The sequence below is a fragment of the Myotis brandtii genome, unplaced genomic scaffold, assembly GCF_000412655.1.
Source record: "Myotis brandtii unplaced genomic scaffold, ASM41265v1 scaffold868, whole genome shotgun sequence".
Lineage (NCBI taxonomy): Eukaryota > Metazoa > Chordata > Mammalia > Chiroptera > Vespertilionidae > Myotis > Myotis brandtii.
This window is the reverse complement of record NW_005371540.1, coordinates 377,142-386,606: the sequence shown is the minus strand read 5'-3', so window position 1 is coordinate 386,606 and position 9,465 is coordinate 377,142.

Below are 9,465 nucleotides of genomic sequence, written 5' to 3'. Positions count from 1 at the left end.
GGCTTGGTACTTGTGAGTTCAGGGTTCCTGTGACTTTATGGGACACAATTACTGCAAACAGGGAGACTTGGTGTCTCCGGGGCTCAGTCAACCTCTGTGCTCCTTCTCACCTGGGCTGAGTGGACATTCCCGGACGCCAGCATCGGCGTCCCGGCATCAGAACAATGGCCTCATCTATGCTGTGTCCTAATCAGTCCCTTCCGGCGTTGAAGGGGAGTGTCCCCCTTCCCGCAGCACCCACAGCCCCTCACGGCGGCGCCAGTGCCATGTGGCTATTGGGAGCCAGAAGGGACACGCACACCAGGGGGACCTGAATTTGAGTTCATGATTTGCCATCTTTGTCTGGGTGGCCCTGGGAAAAACCAGTGAGCAATTGAGTCAAAATTGCCTTTTTTCTAAAATGGGACTAATAACTACCCACTGAGTTTTAGCATATATTTCTAAGGTAACACCCATAATTTTGAAACAAAAAAGGTATCCCCTCAATAAAAGTATTTACTATTTTAGCAAAACCACTGCCATGGCCACCACCATTGTCATAGGTCAGCCCAGGAGTGCTCTATCCTTCCATGGAACCTGGGACTGACCCCGTTATCAGTTAAAGAGTCGCCTCCTAGACCCTAGGAAGGTCTCACGAAGCTCAACTACAGGAGTCACCGGAGAAGGGACGAGGTTCACCCTGCACTGTGACCCAGAGCTGGTGGATGTGGAGCAGGGGCTGGGCCGGGAGGCAGGGAGGAAGCTGGTCAGTCCCAGGCCAACGCTGCACAAGGAGCGTGGCCGCTGCCTCACTGACTCCATCGTTCTTAGAAATGTTAACATTTACTGTGAAGGTGCCATGGGGTTAGTTACAGTTGTGACAGTTCCCAAAACAAAGGGTGCAGGGCAGAAGGGCCCAGTCACTGTGCCTTCTAGGAAGAAGAGCAGGAAGCCCACGTGTAGAGTCTGTACCGAGAGACACTGCGGCCTGGGGTGAGAGCGTGCCAAGGGCAGGTGCGCCCGGGGATGGGCGAGGGCTCGAAGTCACGCAGGCAGACGTGTTTGGCATCTGCTGACCCACCTCTAGGATGAGCACATTTGCTAGAAACGGGGCCCAATGCCCCGTGATTGTCCTGAGCCTGGCAACACTGATGCAGATGAAGTTTGTCTATTTCTTAAAACATTATTTCTGACATTTTTGTAATAAAATACAAGAAAAACAACGACTTCCGAACTCACTGGAATTATACTCCTGACTTTCCAGAGACAGGTTGGGAAGCGAATGTACATGCAGGCAGTGAAGTGCTTTAAAAAGGAAAGTTAACAATTGAGACGATATGCAGATTTGGGTAGCTCGTGTGGGAGGTCCTGGAAAAATCTTCCTTTGCACATCTGAATTTAACTTCCTGACTAATTACATCTTCTGATGTGCATGAAAGAGTCCCAATTCAGTAAATGCTAGAATTTAAAATGTAGCCCTTCTGGGTGCCAGGTGGCTAAGGACTTCCCTTGTCAGCAGGCCAGTGTCGTCCATGGCCATGGCTGCACATGGACCAGTTCCAGTCAGAAATGGCTCCGAGGTATCCTGTTGTGGGGTATTTGCAGGTGTGATTATTTTTTGGTGTTGCTTATAAATTGAGAATAATGTTATGATAAAGAAACCATGGAATTCCATCAAACTGCTGGTCAGAACTTGTTTCCATTTTACAATGAGGAGTTTTGAATAGAGAGAGGGACCAAGACATGACTGTAGAATTCTACAGTTGGAAAGGTCCTTGTAGAACTAGTTCTACAGTTGAAAAGGTCCTGGCAGAGTTAATACCAACCTGTTCATTCTCTTCCTGAGAACTTTCCTAAATCAGGGAGATACAAACTCCTTTGCCTCCTGATGCAGTGTTTTGTATTCCCATGTGGCACAGCCAACTCTTAACAAGACGTCTTATTAGCTGGCTTCCTGGGTTTCTGGAAAGAGCAGTAAAGGCAGGGACAAACATTTATAGCGAGACACCTGGAATTGTTTCACGTGGAGTGCAGGCTTTCTCCTAATTATTGGTGCTGCTATAATGATGTCTTTCTACTTGTGCCAATCTGACCAGAATGTCCTGGTGACATCTAAAGAATCATTATAGTTTAAAGTCTGCTGCTTATGAATACAAGTGAACACAATCACATAATCTACAGAAGGTGGACTCTATTATTCGTCCCCTTTTCTTCTTGCAATCTCACACGATGAGGTGCTGCATCAGCACACAGGTCATTATCCACCAGGAAGACTGTGTGTTGTTCAGCAAAAACACTGGGCTGCCCAATGTGGGCCATTATCATCTGACGATTTTAAAGCTAAGGGTCATTGTAATGGGGGAGAAACACATGCCTGGCCACAGAGAATGGATGGCTTGCTGGCAGAGCTGGCTGGGACGCAAGTCGTGTTTTGTCATTAAGTTATGTTGTCTTTTGGGGACAGGTCCTCTGACCCTGACCTTCATCTGAAGCTTTTCCCAGGGTACCTGGAGCGCCCTGTCTCTGATCTGCCTCCCTCACTCTTCCATTGGACACCACATAGATAGAGGCTGAGCCAAACAGAGGGCAGACCCTCCTGTACTGGGGATCTTAAATCATGTAGACTCGAACCCACACAGATCAAAGGGTCCTGGGGATGCCCTAGCCGGTTTGGCTCAGTGGATAGAGCATTAGCCTGTGGACTGAAAGGTCCTGGGTTTGATTCTAGTCAAGGGCACGCACCTTGGTTTGGTCCTGGTTGAGGTGTTTGCAGTAGGCAACCAATCAATGTGTCTCTCTCACATCAATGTTTCCCTCTCTCTCTGTCTCCCCCCCCCCCCCTTTCCACTACCTCTAAAATCAGTGGAAAAATATCCTCGGGTGAGAAATAACAACAACAACACAAAGATCCTGGGGACAAAGGAGTATGAGAGGAGCAGCCACACATTTGCATTGTGGCCCCAGGTCAATGCGTTTCCCACATCCTCGGGGAGAGGTCTGTCAACCTCTGAGGGAGCTGCAGTAAACAGCCTCCCAGGCTGATGAAATGGTGCCTGTGCTCAAGAACCCGTGAACACCCCAGGCCACTGGTTGGAGAGAACTATCTTGCAAAGCAGAATTCCTGGGAGCTCCAGGCAGCAGACACCTGCAGGGAGGGGCAGAATTCCTGGGAGCTCCAGGCAGCAGACACCTGCAGGAAGGGGACTGGATGGGACAGGGCTGGGCCGGGCAGAGGCGGCTGTGGCCACCACAGGCCCCGCCAGCTCCTCATCCCACTCCTGACATTGTCTGAGTGGCAGCCATTGCTGTCCCCTCTCACCCTCCTGCGGTGCCTTCTCTGACCCCCTTTCCTTAGGGCGGTAAGTACCTACGAACGCTTCCCCCCAGTAACACCCCTAATGGGCTCCCCCCACCGCTGATATTTTTTTTGATGAATGTCCATAAAATGCTGGTGGTGCCCACATTTTTAAGATCGAATTCCAAGCAAGAAAGGAACACCTGGCTGTGAGCTGAGCAACGAATCTTAGGAGAATGAAGTAGCCCTCGCTCTCCTGAGGGGTCCCTTCCTGTAGCCTGCACCAGGGCAGCCAGCAAAAGACTCCTCCCCTCCGCCCAGTGCCTTCCCCGTTATACGACGTGGGCCTGAGACCAAGTCCACAGCTGTCCCAGGACCAGGGAAGACAGCTGTGTTCTCAGCCTGGGAACCTACACAGTGGAGCACGGTTTTCACGTCGATGAACACGCCATTTCATGAAAAGCCAAGATCAGGAAGCAGCCCATCCACGTGGTGGAGCAGGGAGCCCATGTTAGCGGGAGATGTAGAAAGCGGTGTAGATGGTCAGGGCCCCGGCGAGCAGCCAGATGGGCAGTCAGGGAACCCTCCCTCAAGACTTTAGTCATCTACCCGGGGAGATGAACAAACATGTATGTCAAGATACTGGATATACAGGGAATTTCCCTACAAACCGGGGACCTCCCCCTCTGCAGGGGCCAGAACAGAAGCCCTCCAGGCCTCCCTCTTAATGCTGTTCCTCCAGGTAAGTTCACTTTAGAGGACATTTCTGTGTCATTTCATGGGAGTGGCCCCTGGGTCTGGCCCTGCCCTCGAGCTTTCTCTGCCCCTCTCCTCAAGGCAGGGAAGCCATATGCTCTATCTCTGGACCCCATGGCAGTGGGTGGCCCCGCCCACCAGCAGGCCACTCCCAGTAAGTGGGGAGCTGTCTGACTTGGCCCCAGCGCCAGGAAAAGGGGAGAGTGCTGCTGCTGGGATGTGAAGGGTCTGCCCGCTCAGCACGTGTCCACATGGGTATCCAAGCGCTGAATCCTCAGAGAAGAGCTCCCTGGCCGCCTTCTGTAAAACAGCCCCTCGCCCCACACACCACCGCTCCCTCTCCCCTAACCTGCCTCACGGACCACAAGCCTTTATCTCCACCTGAAACCATGCTGTCATTCCTTCCTTTGCTGTGATCTCCTCTATCAGCTGTAACTTCTTAGGGGACATCTCCTGTGAGCAGCGCCTGGTATGGAGCAGGGACTGGCCATCCTGAAATTAGCCGGTGAGCTGGAGAGGGAGGACATCAGGGTTCCATAACGTTCTTCCCGTAGTTTGGGCGGCAGGCTCTGTGGAGGCCCTGACTTTCTAAAGGTGACTGCATATGGGGACAATGGCTGTCTGACTGTCGTTCCCACTTGTCCTGAGCGGCCCTCTCCGTCCCCTCCTCAGCCCACGCGTTTATCTCCACTCCGTGACTGTGGCAGCGTTCCCCGAACCGCCTCCGCCTCCGCAGGAGCACCCCCTGCCACCCTGACCTCCCGGGGCGCCCAGCATTGAGCATGGCCCTCTAACTCAGCATTTCTCCATTACCCACATTTTATTCTGAATGAGACCCTACATTTCTTAGAGGGAGGCCCTACATGATCAGTTCTGTGCAAATGCTTGTTCTGAACACGTGACTTTGTTTCAATGCAATGGACACACAGATGCTCCTCAGCTTATGACTGGATTATGGCCCAATCAACCCACTGCACGTTGAAAATACCCCAAGGCAAACAAGCATTTCATGTGCCTAACCGACCTCGGCTTAGCCTCACCTACTACGCATGTGCCTAGAGCTCTTACATTAGTCCTCGGCTGGGCAAGTCATCTAACAGGAAGCCTATTTCATAATAAAGTGTTGAATAGCTCATGTAATTTATTGTTATCACTTCCACAGTATCGGGAAGTCGAAAAATCATTAGGTCGAACCATTGTAAGTGGGGGATCATCTGCATTAGGGAGCAGTCTGAGCATGATGCTAATTCTGTGTTTGCTGATGTGTGGATTCACCTGCAAGAAACATTGGGTAAATGCAGAAACAGGTGCAAGTGAACGGAGCCCGTAGGAAGACAGGGAACACACGTGCGCACCCTCGAACCTGCCGCTGTCTCAGCCCACGCCTGTCCCTCACGCGTCACCTCTGTCCTCTGACTCCAGAGAATCCCGCCCCCTTCATGGTAACTCACAGGCTACGCCCTCCAGCACTCAGGTGAAGCACATATATTCCTGTGGTGTGTATGTGTTCCTAACCTCTCACCTGGATAGGCCTATGCCACTGTTGTTGTTAGGCTCCTGCTGTCCTCTCTGTGTCACTGGCCAAGTGCTCCCGTGTTCCGTCTGTGACCTCATCTCCCCCAGGAGCTCTGTGGCTTTATTGGGTGACTTTGCACAATGTGTTGATTTTTAAGGAACACGCGTTTTGTTCCACAGTGTATCTGTGTGTTTGTCTTAACTATGTGTCCTGTTCTGTCTACACGAAGAAATGGGCATCATCAAACACTTCTTATTGACTATTCACTAATTTAGGTTAAAATGCATTTAAACATGATTCTATTCATTCTGCATTGTCCTATGACCTATATCTGCAGCTTTTGCTATGTCTTGTAGAGCCTGATTAAACACACACAAAACCTTGAAATACAGGTAAAACGCATACATTTCTGAAAACAAGTCTATTCCAGACCACTGTCTTTCGACTGGGTCACGGTTCCTATTCAAGTTCGTGGTGAATTAGCTTTGTGATCTTTGGTGGGGAGCATAAACCTGGCGAGCCTCCATTTTCTTGTCTCTGAAATGGGTGCATTGTGATGAGAATAGAACCGATGTGTACAAAAGCAACTTCACATCGAATTCCTTGTTTCCTCACACGTGGCATCTAATTCCGTGTTTTCCTTGCACGTCACTAAAACCTGATCTGCATTTCCTTGGGAGCTAGAGAGGCCCTCTGGGCAGGTGCCAACAGCAGATGGTTCTTGACGGCCATGTATCCCCCCTCTGCCCTGCCCACCTCTCCGGCCTAAGTGCCATTTCCGCCAGCGGTAGGGATGCCTTTGGCGTCCAAGCCTTTAGGACCAACTGTGCTAGGAAATGACAGCTAGAAAGGACCAGGTGGCTGGCCCTGTACTGCTTGTTCTTGAGAAAGAAGGAGAGAAAAAGTGAAGACTCGAGAAAGCAGAGGGGCCAATGTGAGCACTTCTCACCGCGCGAGGCCCTGCCAGCGACTCCTTTGCATAACCTGATTCTGCAAATGGCTGACACGATCACATCATGCCTTATCTGTGTTAACACTGATTATTGTAAAGGGAGGTGTGCCTTCTGCCAACAGACAGAGAGTCCATGACACCAGGGGCAGGTAGGTGACATGGGCTTCTGGGGACAATGGTGGCCGCTGGGGCGGGCCTGCCCAGGTGCCAACAGAGAAGATGCCATGGCCTCAGGTATGCTCTGCTAAAGACATGCGAGGGCTACTTCACACCCTCAGCTTAAGCCTGCCACTTTCCAAATACACTTGACCTCCCTCAAGAGAAGTTGAGGCAGAAATAAGGTCACAATTCCAGGCTGGACTCCTCCTGGCCTCCCCGAGCCAGGCTGGCTCCTGAAACGTGCCCCGGCCGCCAGGAGCTGCTGGTGGGGGTGAGCATCGCTCACAGGAGCAGCCGCTGAGAACCGGCTCTCACTGTCTCCCGGGGACCAGCCAGGGCACCATCACCAATGGGTTCCTTTCTGTTATTTCGTTATGGCCTACAGGAGCAGCCGCTGAGAACCGGCTCTCACTGTCTCCTCTTTCCACAGAGGTGACTCCCGGGGACCAGCCAGGGCACCATTACCAATGGGTTCCTTTCTGTTATTTGGTTATGGCCCGAGCAGATCAAGAAATAAAGCAGAAGCAAGGAATGGCCCAGCCATAGGGGCCTCACCCCAAATCCGTAAAGGCTATCTTATAACCTGGAGGATATACATATATGGTGCGTTCTAGTCAAAAATCTTTCAAGATCTTTGCTGGAAATGAGATTTCAAATGTCACGCTTCACCTCTCCACGCCTGGGATGCGGGAGGATCGTTTTCTGTCTCAGCCCCGGCTCTCATCTGCGCAGCCCCAGCTGGAGCGCGAGCCCCCAGGGTGCACCGACTGAGCAGACCGATGTATTGCATATCCTAGTTTATGAACGCTTTCTGCTAATCAGGACGAATACAGCCACCACTGGACTTCTGGGAAACCAGCCCGCGATGGATCCCACCGCCCCTCAGCAGGGCGCCCCCTCCTGGAGTCCGGCTTCGACACACTGGTCAGTGTCCACGGCAGCACCCATCTCTCCCTGACCAGTTCTTAGGTCTCAGACCAGGACCGGCTTGGGAACATTTTGGACTTTTAAAACCCCTGTTGCATCTTTCCTCCTGCGTCCGGGGGAAACTGGCAGATAGCAGGTGGCCCCGCTCTCACGTCCAAGTGGTGAAACCAACACGGAGACGTTAAGAGGAGTGACTAGAACAGTGGTTCTCAACCTTCTGGCCCTTTAAATACAGTTCCTCATGTTGTGACCCAACCATAAAATTATTTTCGTTGCTACTTCATAACTGTAATGTTGCTATTGTTATGAATCGCAATGTAAATATCTGATATGCAGGATGGTCTTAGGCGACCCCTGTGAAAGGGTCGTTCAACCGCCAAAGGGGTCGTGACCCACAGGTTGAGAACTGCTGGACTAGAATAATACAGCCAGCCTTCGTGGGGTGCAGAGTCCCATCACATTCCTGAGACAGCGTGTTTCATGGGATTGAAAGTCTTTCCTGTGCCATGATGTCCTTAAAGCATCTTCCAGTGCTGTGCATTGAAATGGTGCAAACATCTAGTCTCTGTGCGGTGATGGGTGGACTGACCGTGCACTGGGCGGGGAAGACAGAGGATGAAAGAGAAGAGGGGGGAGAAGGACACTGTTCTTCCCAGGGGGCGGGGCAGAGCGATGGGCGCCTGGCCTGCCCAGACCCCCTGCCCAGGCGCTCTCAGCGGCCGCCCTCAGGCAGCGCTCCACCTCCCCCTCCACTCTGGACAGCGGCTGCACCTCCGGTTTTCACATCTCGCTGGCTCTCTCCTGCTTTTGGGATACGATTCCTTGAGGCACTCACACTGCCCCCGGCTCATGCTCCATGGAGGGCAGCTCATCGTGTCCCGACAGTCCCCAGGGAATGGGTTTCAGTTCCAGAACATGACCTTCAGCTCTTCCTGTCTGACCGGAGCAGGAGGTCACGGGGTTTCTGCTGCACCACCTCACCCACCACCTCCTGTCCCTGAGGCCCCAATCATCTTCTCACTCACCCATCAGACTAGTCTCCCTGAACTGCGAATGTGGACCTTTATTCATGTGTTGATCTGACCAGGAATGTTCACACATCTTGGGTTTCCCGGTCCCTACGGTCCTCTTACTCACCCTCCCTTTCCTCATATTGGAGATGACCTGTTTCCTTCTCCGTGACAATGCATCCCTCCCACACAGCCCCTCTCATCAGCTCCAACACCTTCACGCTGCCTCCTGAGTCTCCTGCAGCCTCTCCTCAGTCACACCAGCCTCACGCTCAGTAAATTGTGGGGTTTATGTTCCTTCCCGCATTGGAGCGTTTATTTTTGTTTTAATTCCTAACTCACTGAAAATGTGACCACATTTCCCTATCCTGCCTGCCCTGAGGCCAGTGAGGCCAGCACTGGGCCTGGCCTCGGCGTCACTCGTGAAACTGAGAACCTGCCCCCACCAGCCCTGCATACACATGGGCCAAAGGAAGCATCTTAAGTAATTGAACTAAGACGGTGCATTCAGGTCTGAAGAAGTCACGCTTCCCTGCTTTGACTTTTCTTAGAAACTCAGTACAGTTACTGTTTGTTCCACCGAAACTCACAATGGGCTGTGAGCCTGCCCTCACTTCATCAATGGTGGACTGTAAGCCAGCCTGTACATAAATCAACAGAGCAGGCCCCTCTAATCACCCTGCCATACACAGAGCTGCAAGAAGATGCTTCCGATGTGGGCCTGTGGTAGGAAAAAGATGATGTTTAAAATTAACCTTCCATTTCAAAACGTAGCCTCGATGGGCACAATAGCTAGTCTGGGAATCACTACAGGCAAAACTGTCATCTGGGTGATTTCCTCAACCTCTCCAGGTTCTTCCTCTTCAACTAC